The sequence below is a fragment of the Podarcis tiliguerta genome (assembly GCF_965153285.1).
Source record: "Podarcis tiliguerta genome assembly, chromosome: 14".
NCBI classification, from domain to species: domain Eukaryota; kingdom Metazoa; phylum Chordata; class Lepidosauria; order Squamata; family Lacertidae; genus Podarcis; species Podarcis tiliguerta.
Genome location: NC_139547.1, coordinates 16,988,398 through 17,001,413, shown reverse-complemented (window position 1 = coordinate 17,001,413; position 13,016 = coordinate 16,988,398). Strand labels below are relative to the sequence as shown.

The 13,016-nt window shown below is 45.3% G+C and overlaps 1 long non-coding RNA gene across 2 annotated transcripts in view; it reads right to left on the bottom strand.

Moving 5' to 3' along the window:
- The window catches only part of LOC310663931, a 35,748-nt gene extending 29,421 nt beyond the window's left edge, over positions 1–6,327 (bottom strand). The window contains exon 1 of one of the 2 annotated variants that reach the window (XR_014504686.1): positions 6,160–6,327. This is a non-coding gene — a long non-coding RNA (uncharacterized lncRNA). Of the gene's footprint in view, positions 1–640; positions 760–6,159 lie in introns of those variants that run through there. The other variant, XR_014504687.1, reaches the window with a different exon arrangement.
- Positions 6,328–13,016: the final 6,689 nt, after the last annotated feature.

The window sequence follows — 13,016 nt, the reverse complement described above, 5'->3', positions numbered from 1 at the left end:
TAGCCAACTGCAAGTACCATGTGCTTGTTATTGCGTCGTACTCTTCATTATACAAAAGGGTAAAGGTAAAGGGACCCCTGACCATTAGGTCCAGTTGTGACCGATTCTGGGGTTGCGGCACTCATCTCGCTTTATTGGCCAAGGGAGCCGGCGTACAGCTTCTGGGTCATGTGGCCAGCATGAGTAAACCGCTTCTGGCGAACCAGAGCAGCGCACGGAAACGCCATTTACCTTCCTGCTGGAGCGGTATCTATTTATCTACTTGCACTTTGACGTGCTTTCGAACTGCTAGGTTGGCAGGGGCAGGGACCGAGCAACGGGAGCTCACCCCGTCACGGGGATTCAAACCGTTGACCTTCTGATCGGCAAGTCCTAGGCTCTGTGGTTTAACCCACAGCGCCACCTGCGTCCCTTATACAAAAGGATACTCAAGACCTTATAAAGGGGGATAGAGGGGGAGGGGAGGGAGGAACTGGAAGGTGATGGATGGGAAAGAAAAGGACACATGGGAGGGGGGGAGGGAAATCTCTATGAAATCCCAGTTGCGAAAACACAGCCACACAGTCAGCTTCTGTAGTAGTCCCATCCATCATCAGGCTAATCCCTTGGCTTCAGCCATCGATGATGGAAAATATCTGACCTGTAATGCATTGCCCTGACTTCTCATGTATCAGCAAGGGGAAGGTTCCCAGGAAAGAGGCTGAAACTATTAAGGGGAAGAGCAGGGAAAGGTCTCTTGTAGGTGATCAGGGCAGCAACAGACAGCATTGTTCTCATCAAGATGGCCAGGGCTGAACAAAACAGGAAAAGGCGGTGGAGACGCCAAATACCTCTCAGTCTCCATGAGAGAAAAGGGTTTATATTTAAAAGTAACTATTATGATTCGTTGGAATTCACCCTGGAGGGCAGGAAATTCCCTGTGAGAAAAGGGGAATTTTCCAATTCCACAACCCTAGGCCTGACTGTGATGACATCCCTGAAGTCAACTTGTTTTAGAGATCACTAGACAAGTCTAATTGATTCTTGGCTTGGAGAGATGTCAAGAGCTTATAGCTCCAAGCATTTTATTTTATTTTCTAGTCTGCTTGCTGAACACATGATATTTTAAAGCACTATGATGCCGTTTTACCTGGCTTCCCCTAAATATTCACGGGAACTGTAGTTTGTTATGGGTGCTGGGAATTTTTAGGGCTCCTCCATTCCTCTCACCGTACTACAGTTCCCAGGGTAACAACTGCCCATGCAGACCTTGTCTGAGGTCCGGAGCAGGAATCTTGCTAGAATAAAGTTATAAACTAAAAAAAGCAGCCGGTATCTGGTGGGGGGGGCCCTTATCAGCTTAACCCTCCGAGGTCTGGGGCAACTATACCCGGCTGCCCACCTCCTCTGGGAATTGCAACTGTGTGAGGAGAATATGGGACATCTCACAGCTATCAGTTCACGTAATTCTTTGGGAGGAAGCCTTGACTGAAATAATCCTCAGAGAGCTGCAATTTTCAGGGTTCCTTGGGAGGAGGGATTGGTTATTAATCCACTTTGGGAACTGCAGTTTTGTGAGAGCAGTAGGAATCTCCCAGTGATTCTCATCGCCCTTAAGAAACTACAATTTCCAGGATTCAGGTGTGGGTGTGAGCTGTGTGGTATGATGCTGCTTGAACTACACAGGGTCTTTATACAGTTCTCTGCTTTCCCTGATGAGCAAGAAAAGTAAAAGCATACAAGGATCCAATCGGCCTCGAGGCATTTGCCCAATGATGCTTGAATGAATTTTCTGCTGGCTGTGTGCAACAAGAAGGTGGCTCAATGCCAAAGTGGCGAGGAGGCCAGCGCAGTGCACATGCAATGGTGGAGTCAGTCAACTGCATCTGCCAGTGTGTTTGCACCACACCAACCTCTCCTCCATTAGCCCCCCCCCTTCTTATCAGTAAGCAGCAGGAACTCAGCTATAAGGAGGTCAGGTGAGTGATGCTGTCTCACCATGCAGTCTGCTACTGACAACAAGGATACCATGGAGAGAGGAAAGGGTCTAGCAGATGAGGTTTACAGGCCTTCTGTTGCATACATGCAGGGGTGATGTGTGTATAAAAATGTATATATTGTTGAAAATAACACATATAAACACATTATTATTATTATTATTATTATTATTATTATTTATTTATTTGAGTGGGTGGAGCCATGGTCTAAACCACTGAGCCTCTTGGGCTTGCCAGTCAGAAGGTTGGCAGTTCGAATTCCCGCAAAGGAGTGAGCTCCTGTTGCTCTGTCCCAGCTCCTTCCAACCTAGCAATTTGAAAGCATACAAGCACGAGTAGATAAATAGGTACCGCTGTGGCAGGAAGGTAAACAGAGTTTCCATGTGCTCCAGCACTCACCATGGTTTTGTCGTGCTGGACACATGACCTGGAAAAGCTGTCTGAGGACAAACGCTGGCTCCCTCGGCCTGAAAGCAGAGGTGAGTGCTGCACCCCATAGTCAAATTCGGCTGAACTTAACCATCCAGGGGTCCTTTACTACATCATCATCATTGGAAAATGCTTTTCAAAAATGTCTGTGTTAGGCAAAACAGCATACAAAAAAGGGTATAATAGGATTAATTCACACTAAAATGTGAATGAATTTTCAGGATGACATTTTTTAAAAAAAAATGCAAACTGATGTGGAAATGTGGAAAGCTGCATTTAAGATTGGAAGAGATGATAAAATGGTACAGAAAGTGAAGCTGACAGATTCACCTATCCCTAGTGGAGACCCCCTAGAATTCTTTGAAACATCACCAAAAGAGTCAAGATAATTTATGTCCAAATGCACGTGCAATTAAAAGAACCTTCTTTCCCCCCAAGTACTTCCATTCAGCAGCTTCTCCCGACATTTCACGTTTCTCTTTGTTCTTGCAAAAGCTTTCTGCAGGCCAGTAGGTGTACTTTTATGAGCCGTCTTAGGAAGAAAAAAAGTGTTTAATGCCTGCCCTTTCACAATCCAGGCAGGAAGAGTAAGTTCATATTTCAGGTTAAGGCACAAAGGCCCACTGGAAGTCATTATTCCCTGGATGTGAAAGAAGAGTGATCTAATCAGAGTAAGACTGTGGAGGAATGGAAATTAGCTGATGCATAAAACTACTTGTGGTTCTTGATGAGGCAATGACATCTAAAATACAGAGCATGGCTATGCCCACAATGTTCCGCCCAATTCAAATTCCATCTTGATTTCTAGTTTGGAACAAGGACAGAAAAAATGTAGTATAACCCTCCCCCCCCCCCAAAAAAAAAATAGAGGGAGGAATATATAAGTGCATCAGTGTATTCCCATTCAATGCCCATGTTTCGTGTCTCCAGTTATGAACCTGTTCTGTCCCGTTTTCTGTAGTTTTGCTTTTATATCACTAGTGATGTTAAATTCTCGAGAATAAGCTTTTCTTGAGAATATTCTCGATTAATGAGGTGTGTTCATTTAAAGCAGCTTGTGCTGGTCCCAAGAGGCGAGGTCCGAGTCCAGTCTGAGGTTGATGGTGCAAAATGAAGGCAGTCCATAGAAGTTGAAGCTGGGTGCAAGGCAGGGCATTGGGTGAGGTCAGGAGCTCCGGCAGGGAAGCAGGTCAGGGATCAGGCTGGAACAGACAACCAACTATGTTGCTCCCACAACTTGGGACTGGGGCTGGCTGGCTTTTATCTTCCCCAAGGCATAGGGTGGCCCTGATCCTCTGGTGACTCACATCTCCTGGCCTGGAGGCGAGCACTCCTCCTGTGGGAACTTAGTTCCCTCCGCCTCTCTGCCTTGAGCCTCTGTAGCTCAGGAGAAGCTGGAGGGTTACCGGACCCAGAGGCAACCTCCGCTTCCTCTGACAGGGCTGAGGGTGGAGCACCTGCAGACAATGGGTCCTCCATCCCCTCAGGAGCCAGAGCAGACTCAGCTGGTGCCTGCACCTGAGGATCCAGCACAGGTGAGGGCCCTTCAGGTTCAAGCCCCTGCCCTGGTTCAGCTGGTTCTGGAGGCGGGGAATCCTGTGCAGGCTGGGATTCCTCAGGTTCAGCATCTGAATCCGATTCCCAGGCCATCACACAGCTGTGTAGACGACACAGAATTTATAGTTTGTAGAGAATATTCTCCGGAGAATTTTCCAGTCGAGAAAATTCTCGCGAATATTCTCACCTCACTATACATCGCACAGACAAAAATCATATTTAAGTTGTACATCTTTTTGTACTCACTTCCCTTTAAAATATGTAAAATATGTTGGTATTTTCGTCCTAAAACATGCATTTTAGTCTTTTCTATGCATTTCCCCCCAAAAGCGTGCATATTTTTTTGATCCCAAACAACACAACTGAATTTGTAGACGTGAACAATCTGCTTGTGTTCCAGACAATATATACGCCAGGGAAGTGCAAATATAGTTAATTTGCTTTAAAATTATATCCTCCCACCCACATTCCTACACATGGTACTGTGCAACCTCAAGCAAGTCACATGTAATATTGAGATTTAAGGTGGGGTTTGGGGGTTAAAAGGTCACATAGATCCAAGTTTTGCCACTGCAATAACAGGTAGCAGTCACTGAAAGATATCTTGTAATTTAACTCACCAAAACTGCTGCTCCTTGTAAGAAGGGAATGCCGCGGATAATTATTCCTCATTCCCTGTTACAGTGACATACGAAGAAGAAGAGGGGGGAGGTTTCTTCTTCTTTTAAAAATAATAATTTCCAGCCCTGCTGATTACCTTACTCTCCACGGGTCACTTAAAGCTTGGGTTGATTAATCTACTGATGAATCTGATTAAACGGACTGAAGCTTGCAGCATTGATTTTAAACAGAGTTGGGGAACGTATTTCAGGTTGAGGAATGCTGGAAATCTTCCAGGGGCCACATGCATGCGTTGGGTGGGGCCAGAAGCAAAAGTGGTCAGAGCAATGAATGTAAACTGCCCCTTTGTACAGCAGGATCGTTTCTACACGCACACAAACACATCCCATACCTTCCAACATTTCTCTGATGAAAACAGGGGTGTCCTATTCCATAATAATCATATTTTTATTTATACCCCAGCCTTCTGTTTGGGTTGCCCCAGCCACTCTGGGGGCGGCTTCCAACATATATAAAAACATAATAAAACATTAAACATTTAAAAAACTTCCCTATACAGGGCTGCCTTCAGATGTCTTCTAAAGGTTGTATAGTTACTTATCTCCTTAGCTCACAGGTTGCATAACTCCATTCCCTCCAACATTTCTCCAGTGAAAATAGGGACGTCCTAAGGAAAAGTGGGACATTCTGGGATCAAATCAGACAGTGGGACAGCTTCTGTAAGTTCAAGAGTTTCCCTGGAAAATAGGGACACTTCTAGGGTCTGACATACCCCTCCATTGTCCATATGGCCGCTGGTGGTGCGGTGGTCTAAATCACTGAGCCTCTTGGGCTTGCCGATCAGAAGGTCAGTGGGTTAAATCCCCACAATGGAGTGAGCTCCCATTGCTCTGTCCCAGCTCCTGCCAACCTAGCAGTTCGGAAGCACACCAGTGCAAGTAGACAAATAGGTACTGCTGCAGCGGGGAGGTAAACGCAGTTTCTTTGCACTCTGGCTTCAAACGCCGGCTCCCTTGGCCTGAAAGCAAGATGAGCCCCACAACCCATAGTCACCTTTGACTGGACTTAACCATCCAGGGGTCCTTTACCTTTACCCATTGTCCATTCAGGCAAGCAAGAAGCATTATCGGAATCCAGTGACATATTCCAGGCAGGCGAAGGATGGGATGTAAAACATTCACCTTCCTGGTGACTCAGGAAGGTGTGTGGCTTCCAGAGGGACCTGAGAACCAGATGGAAAGAGCTGAGAGCCGCATTGGGACCCAAGCCCTGTCTTAATCAAACATTTCAGTAAGCCTTTTGTATACATGTGACTAATACAAAAAAAAAGAGAGAAATGGAGCAGATCCGAATAGGGAGCATATTGTACTTCTCAAACAAGTTAAGCTGGCAGCTTGGTAAATAGGAACTGTGAAGCAGCCTTACAGCCTCTCCTTGGATTTTCTGGTTTATTGCTAACAAGCTGAGATTTCTGAAAACGAGCCTTTGTAGGCATAGCGGTCCCCTCCCTAAGTCCGTGCGAATTAAAGGACCCATTCCAGACACATCTGTACTTAAATAAATAGGATGCAAATACCTTATATAGTTAAGCAACCTAACAAAGTGGCCCATTTGCATCATGTTGGCTCCTTTAAATGCTTTTGCAGAAGACTCTGGTGTTGGAAAGACAAAGAGGAGAGACTAGTCAGGATTATTTTTTTCAACAGGCAGCACAGTTGTAAGTAATCCTCTCTTGCACCCACAGTCTTCCTTGGATTTTTCTTTTTTTCTGTTTTTGATATTTTTTTATTAAATTTTTTTATAGAAAAGAAAAGAAAAAAACAAAAATACAAAAACAACAAGGAAAAACAAATAAAAACAATTCCATTTTCATAATATTCTTTGCATTTACTTATTTCCCAGACTTCCTCACACCTCCCCTCACTGTATTCCAGTTCATCTATTAGGTCAGCAAATCCCTTCCCTCTATCTTAACTTAATCTTTATCTTAAATTCTTAATGTATCTTAATCTTTTCTTAATATCTTAATATGTTAAACCTTTATTTTTACACCTTTTAACCTTCAAATTTTCCATACTCCTTCACCACGTTGTTGCTAATAACCTTTTAACCTCAATCCGATGTCATTTTAACATTCATTAATCTTATCACAGTCTTCCTTGGATTTTTCAGTCTAAAGGAAGTGCCTATGACCAGCCAAGATGACCCGCAATGTGTGATTGTGATGTGCTTTTGCATGTTCTGTGTGTCTGCCTGGTCCTCATCACAGCTTGCCAGCTGTCCCAGTGGGGCCCAGGCACCCCCAAAAGCTTGGTGGCTCCGGGTCTAACCACTGCACCACACTGTCTCAATCCATAACTAAAGGAATAGGTACTGCATATAGTAACCACTAGGTGGCTTCCTCTGCAAACATTGCCGTACTGGCAGAATGTTTGCTTCAAAATTAAAATGCACCTGCACTGCTTGCTTGGTCGGCAGTTGATGCCATGGGTTTTAATGGTGCGGGAAAGCCTTAAAAACTCTTGAAGTGCTGCTCATAACTAAAGCAATGTGGGGTTGCCTTCCTCAATAAGCCTGAATAGACTATAACGATACACCTGTTCAAAGGGCATATGTTGATTTCCAGCACAGTTTAACTTGCTATATGTGTGGCAAAATTGTTATCTGAAATTTGACATATTCATAGACCTTACCAGATGCACCATGTGGGCCGTGTTTCAAGTTATTAGTTTAGCAGATGCATTTTTATAAGCTACAGAATTTTGAGGCTTATTACACCAAAGCCTTTTATTTGACTATTCTCCGTAACTGAAGGGTCTCTCTCTCTCTCTCTCTCTCTCTCTCTCTCTCTCTCTCTCTCACACACACACACACACACACACATGCACACACACCCCTGAACAACATGTCAGCTACAATTCCTCATCTAGCTTGCAGCAGAAGAGCAATGACTGAGTCTCAATGGACCCAGAGTTAAGAACATAGCAGAGCTGTGTTTATTAATTTACTCAGTTTGAATCTTGGTGTCTTAGCCTCTACAATACACCAACTCTTTGGCCAGGAATTTGCATGCCCTTAAAGAAAATCGGTACCAGCAGGAGTGCCAGAACCACTCTGCTGATGTCCCTGCATAGGGCCAGCCGCTTTGCCACCTCATCTCTCCCGATAGGTGGCAGTCATTCTGCTGCCAGGAGGCCAGGTGTGGTGGTGGTGACTCCTTCCTGTGACCCACTCTTGATCACATGTGGTCTGAAACACAGGCCATATTCACACCATATTTTTAAAGTGCTATGGTACCACTTTGAACAGACATGGTTTCCTGCAAAGAATTATGGGAGCTTTAGTTTCTGAAGGGTGCTGAGGGCTACCAGGAGATCTCCCTATTCCCCTCCCAAAGCTACAACCGGAGTGGTTGAGAAATCAACCCCTCTTCCCGGAGAACTCTGGGAATTGTAGCTCAGGAAGGGGAATAAGGGGTCTCTTAACTGCTCTCCACACTCTTTAACAAGCCACAGGAACCAGAAGCCATGAACATAAAAAAAAAAAACCCCGAAGATCATGGCTACTGGTCCCATCACCTCCTGGCAAATAGAAGGGGAAGAAATGGAGGCAGTGAGAGATTTTACTTTCTTGGGCTCCATGATCACTGCAGATGGTGACAGCAGTCACGAAATTAAAAGACACCTGCTTCTTGGGAGGAAAAGACGCCTGCTTCTTGGGAGGAAAGCAATGACAAACCTAGACAGCATCTTAAAAAGCAGAGACATCACCTTGCCAACAAAGGTCCGTATAGTTAAAGCTATGGTTTTCCCAGTAGTGATGTATGGAAGTGAGAGCTAGACCATAAAGAAGGCTGATTGCCGAAGAATTGATGCTTTTGAATTATGGTGTTGGAGGAGACTCTTGAGAGTACTGTGGACTGCAAGAAGATCAAACCTCTCCATCTGTCATAGAACCCATGCAGCCATCAGGGCAAACCTTTGTTGTTATCTTTCTGAACAACGGTCCACCAGCTACGCTGCCATTTTTAAGGTAAGCAACTCCTGACCTTGCTTCTAAAGACCCAGCCTTCATTGCGCATCCCAATTGCCTGGGCACCAGGGACACACTGTAAACCGGAGGCAAAGGCATTGTGCCTGTTTGAAGGAAGCTTAAAAAGTGAGCCAGAGACAGGTCTTTCTGCTGTGATGAAAGTTGGCCTACAAACCTTGGCTCGATGCCGATGGTTGACTGGGAAACTGGAATTGGCAGACACAGAGTCTTTGAAATGAAAGGCAAGATGGAGGACTGAGAGCGTCTCTAAATAATTAATTTCAGGTTACTGTGCAATCCAGGAACCCTGTTGATTTTAAAGCCATTAATTGCTTGTTAGGCTCCATTAAGTCACTGGGAAAAGCACGTTGGATTTTTATTTTTTTTTAATGCAGAGATTAAACGGCAGCTTTTGCACTTTGGCTAAGCCCCCCCCCCCCCCGAGGAAAACATCTAAAGGAAAAGGAAAAGACAGTATGCAAATATATTTGTCCATATGTATGAATTTTGGAAATGACCTATTTTATTTTGAAAATCGTATCTTTCTGGGTCCTCGAACATTGTAAAGTCAGAGCCCTGTACAAGTGTCCCATTACTTACAATGGATTGCTAGGTGCAGAGCTACAGCCCAAAGCTGCCATCCTACCCCCAGTTACCTGGGAGTAAGCCCCATTGAATTTGCTGGAGCTTATTTCTGAGTTGATGTGTGCTGCAGCTGCACAGGCCAATTTAAACAAGAGTGGCTGCTTAGAAGCAAGTCCCTCTGTTCAGTGTGGATTACTCCCCAGATTAAGGGGAGAGAGAAGGATTGCAGCCTATATGAGACACTGGAATGTATGAGTGTATTTATTAGGTGTCCGACTCCCTTTTCAGACAAAAAAAAAAATCCCAAAGCTACTTACCACAGTTATTAAAATTCAAATATGCAATGCCGGTGGCAAATGTGTATAAATGTTCACAAATGGAAAATAAAGGCATGGCAGCTTACACGTCCAAAGACAAAGGGAAAGGCAGAAGGTTTGAGAGGAAATGCTAGAGGAGGAATTTGAGATTGACAAATCTAGAATTGGTGAGTTACTCACAGGTGCAGCAGCAACAGGAGAGGAGGCAGTCACTGTAGTTCTTATTTCTATCCCAAATTGGGATTCAAGGCGGCTTGTTGTTGTTGTTTAGTCGTGTCCGACTCTTCGTGACCCCATGGACCAGAGCACACCAAGCCCTCCTGTCTTCCACTGCCTCCCGCAGCTTGGTCAAACTCATGCTGGTAGCTTTGAGAACACTGTCCAACCATCTCGTCCTCTGTCGTCCCCTTCTCCTTGTGCCCTCCATCTTTCCCAACATCAGGATCTTTTCCAGGGAGTCTTCTCTTCTCATGAGGTGGCCAAAGTATTGGAGCCTCAGCTTCAGGATCTGTCCTTCCAGTGAGCACTCAGGGCTGATATCCTGAAGAATGGATAGGTTTGATCTTTTTGCAGTCCATGGGACTCTCAAGAGCCTCCTCCAGCACCGGAATTCAAAAGCATCAATTCTTCGGTGATCAGCCTTCTTTATAGTCCAGCTGTCACTTCCATACTTCCATGCATCACTACTGGGAAAACTATAGCTTTAACTATACGGACCTTTGTCGGCAAGATGATGTCTCTGCTTTTACAACCTTTGAAAACAATAAGTAATAAAAAGGAACCAGTTGAAAATTAGAATACACCAGAACATTTAGAATTGGCAATTAAGATACAGCTCAGTGACCAGCATCCTCTGCACCTGGGTTTTCAATGGCCCATCTGCATAGGAAGGATTTAGCCTGCTGATGGAAGGATAATCACAGAACTGGAGAGTTGGAAGGGACCCCGAGGCTCATCTAGTCCAACCCCCTGCAATGCAGAAATCTCAACTAAAGCATCCATGACAGGTGGCCATCCAACCTCTGTTTAAAAGCCTTCAAGGAAGCAGAGTCCACCACCTCCCAAGGGAAGAAGAGTTTGGATTTGATATCCCGCTTTATCACTACCCGAAGGAGTCTCAAAGCAGCTAACATTTTCCTTTCCCTTCCTCCCCCACAACAAGCACTCTGTGAGGTGAATGAGGCTGAGAGACTTCAGAGAAGTGTGACTGGCCCAAGGTCACCCAGCAGCTGCATGTGGAGAAGCAGGGAATCAAACCCGGTTCCCCAGATTACGAGTCTACCGCTCTTAACCACTACACCACACATGGAGACTGTTCCCCTGTCAAACAGCTCTTACTGTCAGAAAGCTCTTCCTGATGTTTAGTCAGAATCTCCTTTCTTGTCATTTGAAGCCATTGGTACGAATCCCAGCCTCCGGAACAGGAGAAAACAATCTTGCTTCCATCTTCCCTTCAGATATTTGAAGTTGGCAATCATATCTTTCCTTAGTCTCCTCTTTTCCAGACTAAACATACCCAGCTCCTTCAACCTTTCCTCATAACATAACATGAGCTTTGATGGATCCAGTGAACAGGTCTATCTTAGCCCAGCATCCCATCGCCTGATTGGTGGCTAATCAGGTTTCAATGGAGAGCCCATGAGCAGGACACAAGAGGAACAGCTCCCTCCGAAGTTGTTCCCATCAGTGGCTTACTGCCTCCTAACCTCAAGGATGACTATAGCAGCCATGGCTAGTTGCCACTGAGAGACTTATCCTCCTCAATGGATCTGCGGATCGGCACACAGAAAGATTGTCCAGAGAAGCACAAGCCCCCTTTTCATGGAAGCCAATTTAACTGCTGAATCTGGGCATCTTAAATGAATATACTTAATTCAAGAGCCATTCATTTTATTTTCTTTAAAATATGGTGCTGCTTATACTGTCACGAGTGCATCTGCATTTGCAGCTAACCCTAACTTAGAATTCCTGTAGGCAGTCTTTTCCTTGACAGTTTTATTAACATATGCCCTGCAGTGACATAAATCTAATGGGTTTTTTTTGTAATTAAATATTTATAGGGATCAATAAAGCAATGAGTTGCAAAAAAATTACAAGGGGGAACGCACACATAAAATGGTTATTAAGGGATCTCAGTTTTACTTTTGCTCATTCTATTGTTACTACTAATGAAGAAAATGTTCACCATGGTAGGTTGAAGGAGGTCAAAAACATTGCAGGAGTCTTAATTTGTCCATTCTCCACCCTACAAAAGATGCATTTTGCAAGTTCCCTGTCAATTTTCTTTTATTTATCTATTTATTTGTTTACTTACTTACTTACTTACTTACTTACTTACTTACTGGACACTGAGAAGTTCTCAAAGAGCTATGCAAAAGCTATTACAGCCATACTTCTTGTTACATTTGGTTCAGGTTACCTTCACAACCAGAGGTACCACTGTACTAACCCCCAACTGTGGAAGCAGACCATAGCCATCATGTCTTGTAGATATGAATAGTTCTCTCCTCTGGGGGAGCCACACAGCAGACCATAGCTCAGGTCACCTCCCTGCCCTTTGGAGCAAGGATGCTATCTGGTCCACAGTATTCCAGATACCTTTGTGCATGCATGTCTGTTCACCTGTAATAAATACATAAGAAGGGTCTGTCTGCTGGATCGAGTCAAAGGCCCATCTAGTCCAGAGTTCTGTTCTCCCTGTGGCCAACCAGATACCTCTGGGAAATCTGGAAGCAGGACCTGAGAACAAGAGCACTCTCCCCGGTTTCACATTCTCATAGTGGAGGAAATACATAGCCATCATGAATGTGCCCAAGCTTCTTTTGAGCCATTCAAGTTGGTGGCCACCACATCATCTTATGGGAGGCATACTGGACCATCAAAGCTGCTCATTTCCCACAGGTTCAGGTTGCTCAATCTGGGCAGTTAGAAAGATGCTTTTTAATTACAAAATGGAGGGTTTGGGGTGTGATGGCCCGGGACTCAGGCTTGGACTCGGAACCATAGGAGGCATCATCTGAACCAAGTCTGGGTCCTGATCCTGAAGAGTCCCAGTCTGCACAGGTTCCCCTGCAACAAACACCAGCTGGGCCGAGTCAGGGGCCTGAGCCTGCCCTGGATCCAGATGTGGGGATTGCCTCGTTGCCTTCAGCCGGGCCATCTTACAGCTGCTCCACTACCGGCTTGGTCAGGGGAGGCTGAGGCAGCCCCTGGGTCTAGTAACCCACCAACGTCTCCCGAGCTGCAGAAACTAAGGTCTGAGAGAAGGAGAGACCTGAGTGCTCGCAGGAGGAGTGCTCGCCTTCGGGCGAAGCAGGGAGGTGGGTCACTGGGGGATTAGGACCAGCCGCTACCCTGACAAAGATAAAAGGCTGTCGGACCCCGCCCCAGGTTGCGGAAGCAACATTGCTGTAGGCTAGTTCCTGCCTGAGATCTTGTCCCTGTCCTTGCCAGGTTTCCTGCCTCGTGTCCTTCCTTGGCCCTGTCAGACTGACTCCTA